The sequence below is a fragment of the Euprymna scolopes genome, chromosome 28 (genome assembly GCF_053919585.1).
Source record: "Euprymna scolopes isolate OS-2025 chromosome 28, ASM5391958v1, whole genome shotgun sequence".
Lineage (NCBI taxonomy): Eukaryota > Metazoa > Mollusca > Cephalopoda > Sepiida > Sepiolidae > Euprymna > Euprymna scolopes.
The window spans coordinates 45701517-45720925 of record NC_136509.1 but is presented as its reverse complement, the minus strand read 5'-3'; positions in this window follow the sequence as shown (position 1 = coordinate 45720925).

Here is a 19409-nt window from a genome sequence, read left to right as displayed (position 1 = left end):
ATAAAAGAAAAGGCTGATGGGGGGGGGGTTCTTCCGAAAGTAAGTTGGTGCCGTTATAAGTAATTTCGAGGTAAGATGGAAGCCGGTATTGGACTAGAAAAAAGCTAGCATTTAATAAAACAGAAATACACAAATTAAATACAAATTAAATCTCGTCAGCATCAGACAAAGCCAAACTCTTTGTCAAGAGCTTTGCAGCTAATTCTACCCTTTGCGACCAAGACCGCCAACCCCCAATATTTCCTCCTGTATCAGAAAACACGCTATGTGATATACGTATATCTGTACGTGATGTTGCGAAGCTAATCAAAAACCTTGATTCGAGTAAAGCAACTGGCCCTGATGGTATTCCAATTATAGTACTCAAAAAACTTCAACCTGAATTAGCGCCCATACTTACAAAACTGTTTAAACGTTGTCTTAAGGAGAATAGTTTCCCATCTCCCTGGAAAATCTCATCAGTATGCCCTGTATTTAAGAATTCAGGTGATCGCTCATCCCCCTCTCAGTACAGGCCAATAATCTCCTGTGCGTCATGAGTAAGTTGCTAGAATCTGTGTTAAATACAGAAGTAATCAAACATCTCAACAAAAATAACCTTCTTAGTGACACTCAATATGGTTTCCGTTCTGCTAGATCTACAGCAGATGTCCTTACAGTTATATCGCATAGGATTAGCAAATCTCTCGACGGTGGCAATCTTTCTAGGGCAATTGCTCTTGACATATCTAAAGCCTTTGAAAGGGTATGGCATAAAGGGTTACTTCATAAGATCGCTAGCTATGGTATAGCTGAAAAAGTCTTCTCAATTATTAAATCATTTCTTTCTGATAGGTTCATAAGAGTAGTAGTTGAGGGGCAAAAATCAGAAGCTCACAGTATTAATGCCGGTGTCCCTCAGGGATCCATCCTGGGCCCAACTCTTTTCCTGATCTACATTAATGATCTTCCAAATCATATCCTTACATCATTTGTAGACATTTATGCTGACGACACTACCATTTATGGTACCACATCTAAGACAGTAAACGACCAAGTTCTCTCCAATTCTCTCTCCTCTGATCTTGAGCACGTAGTACAATGGGGAAAGAAGTGGCTGGTTACTTTTAATGCATCTAAAACCAAGCTTCTCTCTTTACATCATCAACATTCTAATCCACATTTGTCATCAATTGAAATGAATGGCTTTCGTCTTCAGGAGGCCTCAAGTTTTGACAAGCTTCTGGGCTTGACCATTACTCCTGATCTTAAATGGAACACGTATATCAAATCTGTTGCCAAGGCCGCTGGAAAAATGGTGGGATCTTTCTATCGATCCAGTAGATATCTCACTGCTGATGCTATTCTCTATCTATATAAGAGCCAGGTACGTCCAAGGATGGAATACTGTTGCCACATCTGGGCAGGAGCTGCTAGAAAGGACTTGTCCTGCCTTGATAGAGTTCAAAATAGACTTCGTAGCCTCGTAGGAGATGTCCTTTTCTCCTCCTTGCAACCTCTATCTCACAGAAGAGATGTTGCGAGTTTGTCTCTGATGTATCGTTATTTTCATGGAAAGTGTTCAACTGAGCTTCAATCTATGGTCCCCCCTCGCAAAACTTTCACAAGAAACACTCGTCTAGCTGTAAACACTATCAATAATTTCCCCCACTCTTTATCTGTGCCTAAACCTAAACGTAGATTCCATGAACAAGGCTTCTTTCTTAGAACTGCACGCCTGTGGAATTGTCTTCCGTTTTCCTGCTTTCCGGCTGACTACAATATGGTTGTGTTCAAGTCTAAAGTAAATAAGTTCTTGATGAGCCGTTCCATATAAGTTATTAAATTTACCAAATTTTCATTACTAATGATTACTATATTGACCAATTTCTACTGTACACTCTTTAACCCTTATCCTTGAGTGGCCTCTGGGCCTTGATAATGTGGTGATGCCTTTGTAAAAAAAAAAAAAAAAGAAGTTAATGCTAACTTAAAACAGGTTAATTTCCTTGACGTTACTTTAGATCTGGATTCGAATACTTATAAACCATATATGAAGGATAATGCTAATCCTATTTATATACACTCGCAGTCTAACCATCCACCATCCATTATTAAACATATACCATTATCTATTGAAAGTAGAATAAGTAACAATTCATCTAATGAAGTAACTTTCAATGATTGCAAAGCTATTTATAATACAGCACTTAAAAATAGTGGGTATAGGGACATAGAGATAAAATATAAAGTAACTAACATTAGCACAAATGGATCTAGAAATCGTGGTAGGAAAATTATTTGGTTCACCCCCCCCTTTAATATTATGTTGAAAACAAAACTTGGTACAAAATTTTTACAACTTATTAACAAGCATTTCCCACCAAATAATATATTACATAAAATATTTAATAAAAATACATTAAAATTAAGTTATAGCTATAGTGATAACTTAGAAAGGATTATAAAAAAGCATAATGGAAGAATTTTAAAGACGACTAATAGAGAAGATGAAAATAATAGTGCAAACACTGCGGTGAATAAATGTAACTGTACAAAGCCTGAGGAATGCCCAATAAAAAATGAATGTCTGACCTCATCAGTTGTATACCAAGCTAGGATATTCCCGGTGGAGAACCCAAGGGACGAAAGATTCTACATAGGGAGTACCCAAATGACTTTCAAAAATAGATTCTATGGACATACACGCTCGATGAGTAATCAAACATATGAAAAGGAAACTTCCTTATCGTTATATCATTGGAAATTAGTTAGAGAAAATAAAACACCTAGTATAGAATGGAAGATTATTAGGAGGGCCAATACTTGCCACTCATTGAACTCACCATGTCCATTATGCTTATTAGAAACAACTTGAGATAACTAGGTTTAAAGACAGAGAAAAATTATTAAATATTAAAAAAGAAACTGCTATATCCTGCAAACATTTCAGAATACACGCACTTAAAGAACTCTAAATTAGTAGACTAGAACAACTATGAGTACAACTAACCCACCCCCAACAAAGAGGATAATTGAGGTCGCAACTATGATCATACCGGTATGGGTTACGTAAGTCGCTTAATATTCTACTTCATCGAGCAGTTATGGTATTACTAGCCGAAACAAGTACCTGTAGGAAGGTATATTTGTAACCAAACGAGTAATAGATTGTTTTTGAGTGAACTTCGTAATAATGTATGCATATGGATATTTTTGGGTGTGTGCATGTATGGATATAGGATCTTTATATACCCGGGTAGGAAAAGTAATTTATAACAAAAAAAAAAATGAAGAAATATATAGATGAAAGAAAGTAAGGAATGAAGGGTGAATGAAAGAAAAGGGGATAAGGAAATTAGGGTGAATAAACAAAGATGAAGGTAAGCACTACAATATATAAGCTTGTATACTCGGTTTGTGTAACCCAAATACTCTGATTTCTGTCATGTGTCATTATATATTATTAGTGTATCGTGATACATCTTATGTATATCTGCCTTACCATCGAAAGAGTGTTTGCTTAATATGAGGATAGGCCTATGAACTTCATGCTGAATTCAATATAAACTTTTACGTAGTGCAAATTTTTACGAAAAAACCTATAACTTAGGAAAATGTAACAAGCGGGTGGGGCTATGAAATATAACTATGCGTGTGGAGTTTGATAGAAAAAGGGAATTTATATGGTAAATGAATTCATGTCTGTTTCTACGTTAGATGTATCTTTTGGTGGCAAGGTACAGGTGTATATGTATATGTCTATATTTGTGTGAGTATGTATGTATAAGTGTATTTTATGTATGCATGTATGTTTGTATATTTATATATATGTGTATCTATATATCTGTGTGTATGTTTGTATATGGATGTATTTCTGTGTGTATTGTATGTAGATGTATGTATATGCATATATATTTCTGAACTATTAGAATAGGATGCCTCGTATATGATTGTTGTAACAATATAGACTACAAGAATGTATGAATGTCCGAATGTTGTTTATATATATGTTATATGTGTACGTATATGTATGTATGTATACATGTATATAGATATATATGTATATATATATGTATGTATGTGTGTATGTGTGTGTGTTTATATATATATATATATATATATATATATATATATATATATATGTACACCCGTCTGGAGTGTGGTAGCATGCTATTGCATGTACGAAGGGGTTACCACGCTGCAGAAGTAAAGAAAAATGCTATTATTCGTCTCTGTATGTCTGTAATGTGTGTGAGTGTATATATGCGCGGGTGTGGCAAAGTGTAGGCATTTATAAGTATATTGATATATGTATATAGGTGCATGTGGGGTTTAGATAACTTTCGTGTTTTATATTTATTCATATTTTGTTTGTTTATTTGTTTTAATTTTATTTTATTTTTATTTTTATCCTTATTTTTATTTATTTTTATTTTTATTTAATTTTATTTATTTTTGTTTTGTTTTATTTATCTTAATGTAATTTTAACTCTATTCCTACGTAGTTTCAGAGTTATTGTCTAGTTTCAGTATGTGTTGTGAATAAAAAAAAAGCGTACAGCATGGATTCGCTTTTAGATATACGTATTTATGTGTGTGTGTGTGTGTGTGTGTGTGGCGATGTCTGTGTATGTGTGTGTTGTATATGTGTTGCATGTGTGTGTGGGTGGATGTAGATTAAAAGGCACCGGTCAGTACTTAGCTGACCATCGCTAAGGTTCTTAACTTACAGACTCCAAGACAAGAAAACTAAATTCTCAAGTACCTTATGCCAAAAAAACCAAGAGTTAGGTTGGAGGGGGAAGGGGAATAGAAAAAAGATGTTTATTATCTTCAAAGACCTCACTCATCCTTTTACCGTTTTTTATGACTCCCACCCAGGTTGCATGCTAACGTGATAAACGAAATAGGAAAATGTATTTGGTGGAAATATCACTTTCGACGGTAATTCTTGGCCTGAAGACGTAATCCCCCAACGTGGGGGATTACAGAAACATATATGCACATATGTAGCCATTAATGTTTGTATAAATAAAATTAATATATATATATATATATATAAATATATATATGTATATATATCACATTTTTAGTTCCTATTTATATTTTCTTGTTTTTAATTATTAAAAATTACTTTTTTATCATATATATATATATATATATATATATATATATATATATATATATATATATATATAATGTTTGGTTTCTATTTATTTTTTAAACTCTAAAGCATAACACTCTGATCCATTCAATAAATCAATAAGATCCAATAAAAAAAACTTAAAATACAACAGACAATGGATCGAGAATTTCCAATTATTTTAAGTATAAAATCTATTACGCTAAAATACATTCAACCTCAGAATTTTTATCCTTCTGACAACTACGAATTTATTTCCATTAATGTTTATAATAATTTAATTCAATGTATACTTAAGCCATAATTATATTGTGTACCTAGGATTAGTAATATACACAAATTTATTACCAGAAGTGTATTATAGATATGTAATATTTTCATTCTATTTTCTCAACAGATACCATTTTTATATAATTATTTCCCTAATATGTGTTCCCCCATGATTGCTGACAACAGCTTATACTATCATAAAAGCATTGTTTGGTCTTAGTTATGTTAATGTCAGTTATATTCTACGTAAGTTACTAAATCATCGATACAATCTATATAATTATAAAAGTGAACGAGTCTGTGTGTTTGTCTGTGTGTTTGTCTGTGTACATTTCCCTACACAATAACTCTGTTAATTTTAAGTCTACAGACTCGAAATTTCATATACAGGGTACTAAGATTTGGGAAAATCTTTGTAATCAGTTTTCGGCCAGAAATTTAGCTGATAGGGGGTCAAATTAAACGATTTGACCTTTGAGAACTTTACCAAACTCCTCCGACAATTTTGGGTATAAACACTTGAAATTTTGGATATAGGTTCCTTGGACATGGATCTTACTTAGTAACTTACTTTGAACCCAAAACAATAAATATTAAGGGGTCATAATAGGGGTCAAATGTTAAAAAAATTGACATCTGCGGTCTGTATCAAATTACTCACACAATTTCTGGTGTAAACATTTGAAATTTGATATAAAGGTTAATCTGTGATAGGGCAAGCTTTTTAATCAGTTTGGGTCGAAAATTATTAGTTACCAGTATATAAATTTATGTATGTATGTTTACATATCTGCCTAAAACTTTCGACAGAGGCGACGGATTTTTCCAAGATCAGTATCGTTTTGAAGTTCTACCCTTCAGACGACATATCGAAAAATTGGCTAAAAAACATTAATATCTTCACTATAAACTGGGCACTTTTCTACAGGTGGGGGGTCGCTTTCGCTTTTTCGCCGATTATTTCGTAAAGTCATCATCTACTTTCGATTGTCTAGCCTTAATTTAAACCTACGTCACTTTCGGTTTGGCGGTGGTCGTAACAGCAAAGACGTCACGTTTTTCCCGTTCTTTTCCTTCTTCGCAGTACGGGTTCTGGCCTGCCTTCCTACTACCACTTTTGATTTTTTTTTACTTAACATACACATCCAAACACCCGAGCAACGTCGGGCTGAAATGCTAGTATATATTATCTCTACATTCATATATAGATTTTGGTTCAATTAATACTCTAGAATCTCCACAGGTTTGAAATAAGCCAACACATATCTAACATTTTAGATACAATTTCTTGTTTTTATCGAGTAAATTCCCCATAGATGATATTACATGAAAAATTACAAAGTGAAAAAATTACTGTTATTCCTTTTATTAGGTGGCCGTGTCGGTGGGGCATTAGAATACGCCGACTGCCCCCCCCCCTGCAGAGGGTAAAAGTCCCTCAATGGGGGTCCTGGATATGACCTTAAACTATATCCAGTGGTGAGGCCTCAGCTTGTGGGCTTTGGGGAGTGTGGAGCCACCCTTTAATTACCATTGCTCCCAGGTCCATTCTGACCCGGAGTTGTAGTACCTGTTAGGGTCCCAACTATGGGTTGAATAGAAACTGACGTGAAAACAACAAATATATTCTATTAAAAAATTTTCTTCAAAATCTTTGGATTCGGCATTAAATAACCCGAAAAGGGTTGATATGCAGTAAAACAAAAGCAACCAACCAACCTTTTATTAGGTATATATTAATTTACCTCACACGAAATTGACTATTTCAGTTCACAATGGTATATCCAGATAACTAAGTGGGGGGGGGAGGATTATCGAGTTCAGTTTTGAAAGAGCACGCATGATTTCTGCATCTTTCCTTGAACGTGCTGTTGGAAGATACGATGGTGTTGTTTGTAGTTATTACTTCTCAGTTTACACTTTATGAACAGTTATGCTTATTTCTGAAATTACAATTATTTTCAGTTATACTATGGTTGTCATTGGGTTCGTTTTCTACTTGTGAGCAGCAATCCTCTTTTAATTTAGTGTTATATCTTATAGATTCAACCTGTTTTTAGTAGTATGCTCTGAAAGCGTAAATGCGTTTTCTTCGAGCTTATTAGTTCTGCCGATTCATATACATATATGTAAATATTTTCACATTCGAATAACTATAAATATATATATATATATATATATATATATATATATATATATATATATATACGATATTCCACGAACTGATCTTTAACGCACATGACTAAACTTACTGTATATGTTCAGAGGTTTTCTATGATATAGAATTTCAATTCTCTTTGCCATATTAATTGAGGGTAACCCGGACGTTTAATAACAAGCTTCAAAATCAAAGGTGACTTTGAAACAGGGTTCGAACCTTTAGGCCGGCAGTCTGTAGGTAACTATATAAATACTTATATTAATTATTTAAAATAATATGAAATTGTACTTTCTTTGACATGTATATATATATATATATATATATATATATATATATATATATATATATATATATATATATCTCTATATATATATATATATACATGTACACACACACACACACGCACACGCACACACACATATATATATATATATGTATAAATGCATATTATTCGACCGAATAAAATTCTGAATCCGATTAATTGCGAGAAAAGGTCGTGTGCGAAGCAAGCCGGAAAACAGATAAAAACACACGAGGCGACGAACAGTTATGTTTGTTTGAAAGACTCACAGTTGACATAATGTTTTATAAAGGTGTCGTATGGTGCCACGTGATTTAATCCGAAAAATCGTGTAATCGTCAGTTAAAACAAAACAATTTCTCTTGTTGCGGTCGGAAGAGAGGAAAATCTGAAAAGCCAGCCTTCTGCAATATGTAACTTCTGCTTTATTTTATATTGTTAACGACTTACGGATCAGCCGTATCTTGAGGAATTAAAGAAGCCTTCTCGCGAAGGCGCATGCAGTGTTAATCCGAAGTTCAAATCTACGGGGACTGTTCGCACCAGCGTTACTTATAAGAAAGACTTGGTGGCACCGATGTCGCACGAATGTCGATTTCAGGCTGCTTGGTAGCTAAAAACTAAGGAAGAGACGATTAACGAAGATACATAAAAACTCGCGAGCGAAGACATATACAAATTATATATATATATATATATATATATATATATATATATATATATATATATATATATATTGGTAAGATAAGTTGAAAAAAATCCAGCATAGTGCCGAGTGGTTTAGAAGCATTTAGAAATGAAAGCCAACTGCTCTTTGTGGGCTCTCCTTAGTCTCGGCTGTTAGATGTTTAATCAACGACATCAATGTTGTGTTGAACTTCTATAACACACACACACACACACACACACACACACACACACACACACACACACACACACACACACACACACACATATATATATAGCACATTTTTGTGATTCAATGAATTTAAAACATTTATGATATGAAATGTTTGAGTTCCATATCAAATATTTTTATTATTCTATGTAAGTCAAAGAATATATTAGAAATATTTTAACTCCTTATCCTATAGGGTTTCGATATCTACCATCTCTTCAGAGGAGAAAATATTAGCAAATAGCTATAAGGGTATACACCCTATTTGCTAAAGTCTGTGAGACATGGAAAATCATTATTAGAAAAATTATTAAAACTTGAATGAGTAATTAAAAGTCATAGAGTAAGGGAAGTTAAAGAAAAAGATATAAAAAATTACATCCAAATTGCACGGTAAAATCCAAAGTGACTATCCTTGAAAGCAGTGTGGTAAAATGATCCAAACTATTTTGAGTAATCCGCATCACAAAATAATTATCCGAATTGCGCATTTTCCTGGATTAATTTTTCTTTGTTTCATAATGGGTTCGGTAAAAAAGTGTTTTAAATAGGTTCGGTGGATCTTTTATTAATCATAAATGCCAGTAATATTTGTAAATCTTATAATCACAGGTTTCCATATCAGCTGAAGGTTGGACAATTTTATTCTGAAGCATATATATATATATATATATATATATATATATATATATATGTGTGTGTGTGTGTGTGTGTCGAGGTCGTAAATTACGCTTAAATATGATATTTTCATTTATGCAGATTTCATACATATTATTATAGAGTCCATCGATTATTACATATATTATAGTCAATACATATTAGTAATTCAAAAGCAGATACACACTAGCCGTCAAAATCTGGTTGGTTGTTTTTGTTTTACAGCATATCAACCCTTGTCAGGTTATTTAATCCCGAATCCAGTGATTTTGAAGAACGATTTTTTTAATAGAGTATATTTGTTTTTTTTAAGTCGGTGTCTATTTAATCAATAATTGGGCTCCTAACAGGTAGTACCACTTCGGGTCAGAGTGAACCTGGGAGCAATGCCAATTAAAGGGTGGCTCCACACTTCCCAAAAGCCCCCAAGCTGGGGCGTCACCATTGGATATAGTTTGAGGTCATATCCAGAACCTCAAAAATCTGGGACAGTTTATTTTTTTTCCAATTTCTCCAGAATATTCGAGGGGGGATTACAACTAAACTTACACACATTTAACATATCTCTTATGTTGATACACTGTATTAATTACACTTCATTATAAAGGACAGAAAAAGTATATATATACATACATACATACATACATATATATATATACATATATATATATATATATATATATATATATATATAAATCAGGAATCGGGGAAATCGGAACATTTAGTGGTATCGGAATCGATATCATAATTGGAAAAAAATATTTAACTATTTTCCGAAACAAGCTCTGTCTCTCTCTCTCCCTGTAAATATAGAAGCACCTATACATGCATGTGCGCAAACGTTTATATCCATGATTTAAGGTTTAATTACTATGTGCACGTAAATAAAAAGAATGCAACTTCTATGATATAAACTTTTTAAAAATCATGCCAAAGAAATGTAAGTATGTTTCACGCTTTTTGGTTTTATATAGACGCATGTTACAAAGGAATAAATTAAGTCCATCGGTAAAATGAAGAAATAAATTATGCGTCAGGTTTAATGCATTAAAACATGGAATAGACTGAAAGTCTGCAAAGAAAAAAACCGGCCCTTAGATCAAAGTAAAAAATACTTAGATGCTAAAACTAAAGGATAGCCGTATCCCCCACCGCTGAGATGATCTAACCAGTTTGAAATGTAATTTTCCTTCTCCCCTCTCCTTCCCGTCACTCCCTATTCCTCACTCCCTAACCCTATTCCCCCGCTATCATGAACTATCATAACCCCGCCTTAAAACGAATTTAAGTCACACCCACTATAACGTTTGTATACAAAATGAATGAATTTTGATTTTGGCTTAATGTCGTTCTATTTTCGGTCTGTTGAGGTGGGTCTTTCTAAATTGAGATTCCACTGAAACATGTATGCACATATGTAACCAATAGTGTTTGCATAATAAACATACTATTATATATGTTATATCTGACCGTTTTGGTTTTCATACATGAAGTAAATTTCACAGCCGTTAAGGATTATTTGACACTGGAGATCTTCATAATCGTTCCCTATTTCCAAAAGAGAAGGATTTGGAATCAAGTCTCATCTTGCTGTTATTTCAGATCATTTGAAACCATAACAGCAAGTTTTAGTATCCCCCTCCATCAAGGTCAGTGGTTTTGGTGAAATATATATAATGCCGCCTATCTTAGGTTGAGCATATTGGAAAGTGATATACAAATTACCATTAGCGTATGAAGCGATACTCTTTGAGTAAACAAATTGAGCTTAGGTATTTGGACGATGTAAAAACATTGTTAATTCACTACCGTCACAGCACTAGCCGCATAGCGCAATGGTTAGAAACTCCGACTGTTGTTTGGGAGATCGGGTTTCGATCCTGGCTTGAGGTAGTTGCTTGTCTAGCCGCACTGACGTATATTTAAGTTAAGAATTTATTGTTTGAAACAAGGAATTTATCGAGAGAAATTATGTTTATTTCCTTAATCCATGGATTTTCAAAAATTGCTCATATCATCAGAGGAAATGAAATGCAGTTAGCAAAATGTTCAACTATGAATAAACAAGTATTTTGCTTTTCAGCACATATATTGAAAATGTTATTGTAATGGTGAATAATAGTTATAGAAAAAGGAATTTCATACAACCTGGGCAATCCATTATCACAATGAATTCAATATTTTCTGGGGTATTATTGCCAGGTCGGAGGAGTAGTGATCCAGGGGAAAAATCAGTAACCCCATATATCAAGCATTTGCTTGTTCCATACTGTTATTCCGAAGGGCATACGAAGTGGCTGTCCTCGTCGGCGATATAAAGATGCGTTGGTAGAAGAAATCAAAAATCCTTGCGGGTGCGGAGATAGTGCATTAGGTATTGAATCCATGTTCCATTCCATAGCATATATTTCCGTCGATAATGAAATTCGTACGTTGAGTCATATATGCAAATTTCGAGTGCGAGAATCTTCGAAATTAGCAGGCCTTGGATTTGTAAATATACAGAAAAATTCTTTTTCAATCCTATATGGAGCATGGGCTTCTAATATGGGCCGATTTTCCGATTTTTTGAGGATCGTTTTATTTGATAAGAACATGGGTTTAATTTGCTATTCTTAGAGTGGGGGAAATTTGAGGGGCATGCAGGGTTGAGTGTAAGTTGGTTTGGAAGCGGTTAGATCTGACTATCTATATAACTATCCATATATCTATCTATCGATATATACATATGCACACATACACACATACATACATATACACACTCATACACGTACATACATACACAAATACATGCACACACATATACATATATATATCTATATACACACCCACCCACACGTACGAGCACGCATCCATGCACACAAACGCACGCATATATATATATATATATATATATATATATATATATATATATATATATATTTGTGTTTGTGTGTGTGCATACATCAGTATATATATATATATATATATATATACATCTATATATATATAAGAACAGTATGCAACAGACAAACATTCCTGATAATCCATGGATTAAGGAAATAAACATAGTTTCTCTCTATATATTCCTTGCTTCAAACAATAAATTCTTAACTTAAATATATATGTGTTTATATTTTGGTTTACAGAATTTAAATTTAACCATTAAACTTATATAATGCTCTATTTTTTGAAATCTTGAACGTTACTTTTTTGGCTAGGATCATCCTGAAAGTATCACCTCAATGTAATATCTGACAGGATAATTCACTTGATCTTAAATTTGTGACATATTTTTGTGACGAGTTTTTTAATAGAGTATATTTGTCAATCTATCTATCTATCTATCTATCTATCTATCTATGTAATTTTCATCAGGAACGAAATATATCAATAAAATTTTTAATGTTGTTAGAGGGAATTATACTTCTATATGTCTCCTATATAAGCTCCCATGAAATTTGTTGAGCTTTATATTATCTCGATAAGACTCCTCTTATAGAATTGAATTTACTCTCTTGTTCTAACTCACTAAGCTATAATATATATATATATATATATATATATGATGGATCCCCCGTCCATTTCGATGTATGACCTCTGTCACAACAACAAAGTATTTAGAAAATCCACACAGATGATTTTGCTTATAGGCTTCGTGCAGAACCACACACACACACACACACACACACGCACGCACACACACACACACACACACACACACACACGCACGCACGCACGCACGCACGCACGCACGCACGCAATATATATTAATGTTTGGACGATTAATTTGAATCAGAATTGGAAATCGAATAAGTCGGAACTTTTGGAGGTATCGGAATCGGTATCGGAATGTGTATATTTTGCGATGCTAAAAACGATTCTCTTAATTCTTGTAATGTTTGCTTTTGGTGAAACTTTATTTTTCATGACTCGTAATAATGATGAAATGATGAATAGTTATTGATTCTAAACTACAAATAAAACTTAAATCTGTATGTCACCTCACTAGAGTATTTGGACGTTTGCGGGAAATATATGAACACATTACCAAGGGTTTTACGGTGATCCACCACTCCCCCAAAAGGAACTATATATTTTTAATGAATTTTCGGCCAGAAGTTTGGCTGTCAAAGGATAAAGTTACACAACTTGACCTTTGAAAACTCTACCAAAACTCCTCTGCAAATTTTGGGTCTAAACAGTTGAAATTTTAAATGCAAGTTACTTGGAGATAGGTCAAACGTTTAAATTTGATTTGGGACTAAGACAATAAATGTTAACGGGTCAAAATTGGGGACAAAGTTTAAAAAATCCTCTCTGATCTCTACCAAATTACTCAGAAAATTTCTGGTTTAAATATTTGAAATTTTACATAAAGGGTATTCAGACATAGGGCAATCGTTTTAATTGGATTGGGTAAAAATGTGAGCTGTCACGGGGTAAAAGTTCAAAAGATTTGACCTTTGTGGACTCTAGCAAACTATTAAGCCAATTTTTGGTCTAACATTTGAAATTTTACATAACGGTTATTTAGACATGCGGCAAGATTTTTTAAATCCAATTTTCGGCGAATATTTCATTGCCAAATTGACAAAGTTGAAAGAGTTGACCTTTGCAAATTCTACCAAACTCCTCCGCCAATTGTGGGTCTAAAGACCTGATATTTTAGATGTAAGTAACTTGGACATGAGCCAAACTTTATATTTTGATTTGAGACCAAAAGAATAAATGTTCAGGGGTCAACATTTTGGTCAACTTTAAAAAGAATTACCTATTCACACATAGGGCAAGTTATTAACAGTACATAGGGCCCGGGCAAAGTCGAGCTGAACTGCTAGTATAGAATAGAATTTGTAATTATATTGGAATCGAGAAAAATATTATTATCATCGTCCCATTACCAATATATATATATATATATATATATATATATATATATATATATATTCATAAGTAGTGAAAAGTAGGCATCTATTATTAATATGTCTTTTGCTAATAAGAATCACAGATTTAAATGATTCATGTTTTTGCCTGGAACGCTCTTTGATCAAATGATAAGATTTATCAGTGCCATGGAAGGAAGCTTTCCATGCGATACATTCGGAAGATCGCAACCTATTTGGGCGTCATCATCAAAGAGAACTCCGATCACGATGCGTTGGCCTCCTGACAAACCGCATTTGCGAATTCAAGTGTGAGACTTCCCAGTAATTAAGAGAGAATTGAAATGTAGACCTGGGTCAGACATTTGAACTGTTCTGTGCACACGGCCAAAAGAATACAACGACTTAATCAGCTTAACGTCTCTATTTAGTCCCATGTGACGCAAATTCTGGCTTACAGTTGGTGTCTATTGCTCTCGCATGTCTGCTGTATAGACACAATCTGCCATGTTACCATCGGCAGCCCCTCAATTACGAGTCGTTTAGAATTAATTCTCACTTCCACTCTTTATCCTATACATTCCAACCTATGAAAAAAAAAATGAATAGCAAAATAATAGAAAGAAAAAAATGAAAAGATTAAATATGAAATAGATACGAATCAAACAACTCAAATCCAAGAAAACATACACCAGAAAAAAATTATGTTTAGTTTGCACACACACACACACACACACACACACACACATACACACACACACTCACACACGCGCGCGCACACACACACACACACACACACACACACACACACACACACACACACATATATATATGTATGCGAAGAAGGTAGGTGCTGTTTGGGTTTCAGTTTACTTCCCGTCGAATTTTCCTAATATCAGGATGTGAACAGTTTCTCCTGGTGCCCTTATCTTTCTGAATTTGGCGTTGGTGTTGTTCACGAATAAAGCCAAAGTTCTTGGATCCCTTTACAGCTCATAGAAATCTTTAATGAACAATCCTTCTGCGAGTCCAGCAACAGCCCTTTCCGTTTCGATAACCGTTAATCGCCCCTCTTTTGCCATTTAAAAAGACCGGCAATAAAGCGATAGAGTATAATCTACTTGATAGTAAATAAAATGTCACAACTTCGTGAATATCGCATGGATTTGAATAAAAGTTTGGGAAATAAATAACCTTGAAACAGTCATTTGATGATACAATTTTCATTTTTTATGACGTATATTTAGTAAAATATTGATATTTTACTAATCTGCAATAAAGCGATTGACGCAGTTTATCTTCTCTTCTCTTCTATCTTCTTCTATTCTTTCTTTCTATATAAATAAAATGAACTCATTTTTTCCCGTCGGATTTTGACCTTAATAGTGTTATAGGCTTATTATTTCTCAAATTCCTCGATAATCTTAGATTTCTATACTTTTTCTGCTGAGAAGTCACGGCCAAAATCGGTTAAGATCAATGGAAGTGGTAAAATATTTTCTCTCTAATAAATTCCTCCTCCCCCTGCCACCACTTAACACCGTTTGGGGATCGTTCACAAGGAACAGTTGAGAAGAGAACACCGGTTTGGCTTCGTAGTTCTTTCATGTGAAGTTATTTAAAATCACTAAACTAAGCTGCAGTGCTCTGTGGTGCTGGACAATTCACATTATATTTTCACGTTCGCGCCGACCTACCGTAGTCGTTTTTTTTTTTTTTTTTTTTTTTTTTCCTAAACAACTGGAATGGACTTTTCTTGGTGGCCGAACTGTTAACGTTGCAGATGTTTTTTTCTTTTTTTTTCACACTTTATTTTCCTACTTTTACTCATGACTCCGGGTTTGATCCTTCCTACTTACCTACCATAACCTTTTTTAACCCCCCCCGTCCCGGAAACAAACACTCGGGCAACGCCAGGTACCCCCGCTAGCATTGCCCGAGTGTTTGAAGGTGTATGCTGAGCAAAAAACACAAACAAACAAACAAAAACACCGTTAATTTTTTTAAAATTCGACCCCTATTATGACCCCTTAATATTTATTGTTTTGGGCTCAAATCAAGTTATTAAGTAAGATCCATGTCCAAGGAACCTATATCTAAAATGTCAAGTGTTAATACTCAAAATTGTCGGAGGAGTTTGGTAGAGTTCTTAAAGGTCAAATTGTAAAACTTTGACCTCTTAACAGCCAAATTTCTAACCGAAAACCGATCACATCGATTTTTCCGAATCTTAGTACACCGTATATCAAATTTCGAGTCTCTAGACTAAAAATTGACAGAGTTATTGCGTTGGGAAATGTACACAGACACAGACACTTTCACTTATATATATATATATACTAGCATGAGTACCCAGCGTTGCCTGGGTTTACATACAATTCCGTTTGGAACACACCTGCTACACTAATCATTTTCATCATGGGTAACATGGATACCCTCACAACAATTCCATAAATAAAAGAACGGATAAAAACATGTAAAGTTAATCGTTCCTTAAAAGAAGAAGTACCTGATACCCTCTCCACCAGATATTTCGGCAGAATGGATACAGATAGAAGAAACTATTTCCCGGATATTGAGTTCTATAAATACCCACCCTAAAAATAAATAATTAAAAATAAATCATTAGAACTTTTGTTTCACTAAAGATAACAGCGAATGCCCGCGTGATCGCAAAAATAAATAAAAATAACCAAGTAGATAGAACTCCTAAAAAAAAATCAACAATTAATTTCAAAACAATTAATTTCAAAACAATTAAATTAAATTTTTCATCATTCTACGCTTCTAATGTAATCTCCCTCCAAAATAACAAAAATGAATTTGTCATATGCTGGGGTTCATTTTGTTTATAAAAGTGTAAGGTGAAAGTACAGAATGGTGTCATAAAAATTAATTAAATTTATAATTATTTTATGTTTCAAATGTAATTCCCACGCCCACCAAACAAAAAAAAACTGTATTTGTCATGTTTTGCCCCATCCATCTTGATCGCTAAATTTGAAAAAAAAAAAATGCTAGAGATGATATATCTCGTTGAATGCTTTGTGGCTAAAAATGGGTGCTCATTTTTACGTTAAATTTATATAGAAAAGTGATCACCCACTTTAAAATGTTAATTTTCTTTTTTTCGAAATTACTTCTTTCATATTTATAAAGATTGTTTAAACGTATTAGGGCCCCCAAAAAGTAGGTCCTAATTTTTTTAGGGGTTAAAAGACGCTGAGTCACGTCGTAAAAATTTACCTTTTTTTAATTAGAAATTAAAGTTTATAATCGATGAGATAAACGTGAAAAAAAGAAAGAAAAGTGTAAATTGTGGAATTCAGAGGGGGGCAGTAGATGCTATTTTTTTAGGTATTAAACAACGATGGGTCACATCGTAAAATTTACGATTTCTGTATAGCTATTTAAAGAATAATAACAACAAACAAATGAAATGACCGGAAGATTCTAAGGGGCAAATAACTCTAAAAGTTTTTTAAAAATTCGATGTTGAAATAATAATTCCCTCCAAAATAAATGTTATCAATATAATTATTGTTTAAAATGTATTAAAAACAATTTTAAATAAAACACTGAAATCAATTCTCTCGCTAGAAACATTAATTAAGATACCGCTATTTAATAAAATCGATTTTTCTTAATGTCATATGCAAATGACATAATCTTTTTATTGTATCTAGTTTCCAAGAATGAAGCTATATATAGAAATAAATGAAAGAGTAAAGTAAGGGAACTTTTGTATATATTAATAAAATTGTGAACAAACAAACAAACAGACAGGATTACGGATTTATATATATATATATATATAATATATATATATATATATATATATATATATATACAGTATCGACCATAATATAAGGAACGGAAAAAAATTACAATTATTCATGTATATTTCAAAAATTAGGGCATGGATTTTTCTGAAATACTCAGAATAAACAAATAGAACCAATGTGTATAAACTTGTACAAAAAATAAATAAAATTACGATTCAATATGGAGAAATATTTTAGTTTTAAATTATATCTGTGGATTTATCCTGGCCAAAAGTTAAGGAACGAAATAGAAACTTTATGTTTTTTTTAATGCAAATGTTTTAAAAAATAAATTCATTCAATATTTAGTGAACATCCCTTTATTCTTTATGACCTCACTGCATCATCGACCACAAGACTGGATTAGTTTCTTGCAAAATTCAGGATTTATCTTTTCCCACTCTTCCTTCAATAAATTCCACAAATGATTTTGATTTTGGGGATTCCTCGTCTGTGCTCTTTCTCCAATCATTTTCCAAACATTTTCTATCGGATTCAGATCCGGACTCTGCGCTGGCCAGTCCATTACTGTTATTTCTTCTTCCTCGAAGTAACTTATCACTTTTTTAGCTTTATGGCAAGGGGCGTTATCTTGCATAAAAATGCTTGGCTAATTAGGTGAAAGTCATAAGCTCTCAATGACATATTGTTGAAGCTCCTTCAACAATATGTCATTGTCATATAAGTCTCCGCATTAACCCTACGATAGATTCGAACTAGAGAGCCAACTCCTTCCGAGGATATCATGCCCCACACCATTACACTCCCCCCTCCGAATTTAAGTGTCTTTTTAACACATTTGGAGGATAATCGTTCACCTGCTTTACGCCGTACATGCTTCTTTCCATCAGATCCAAACAAATTGAACTTGGATTCATTGCTGAAGTGAACCTTAGCCCATTGTTCATTAGTCCAGACGACATGCTCATGGGCAAACTTCAAACGGCCATTTTTGTTCTTCTTGGAGATCAAGGGTTTAGATACTGGCACCCTGGCATGCAATCCTGCAACTGCTAACCGTCGGGAAACAGTTTTTCTAGATATATTTTCCCAGTCTGTTCATTAAAATCACGAGAAATTGATGTTGCGGATTTGAATCGGTCACTAAAAGCCTGCCTTACCATAATCCTATCTTCTCTTTGAGACGTTTTAGGGGGTCTGCCGGTTTTAGGGGATGCTTCTAATGTATTTTCATTCTTATATCGAGGTATCACACGATGAACAACACTTTTTGATCTTCGAACGATATTAAAAATTGTTGAAATTGGTTTACTTTCTTTGTAATCGTCTAAAATTATTTTTTTTTCT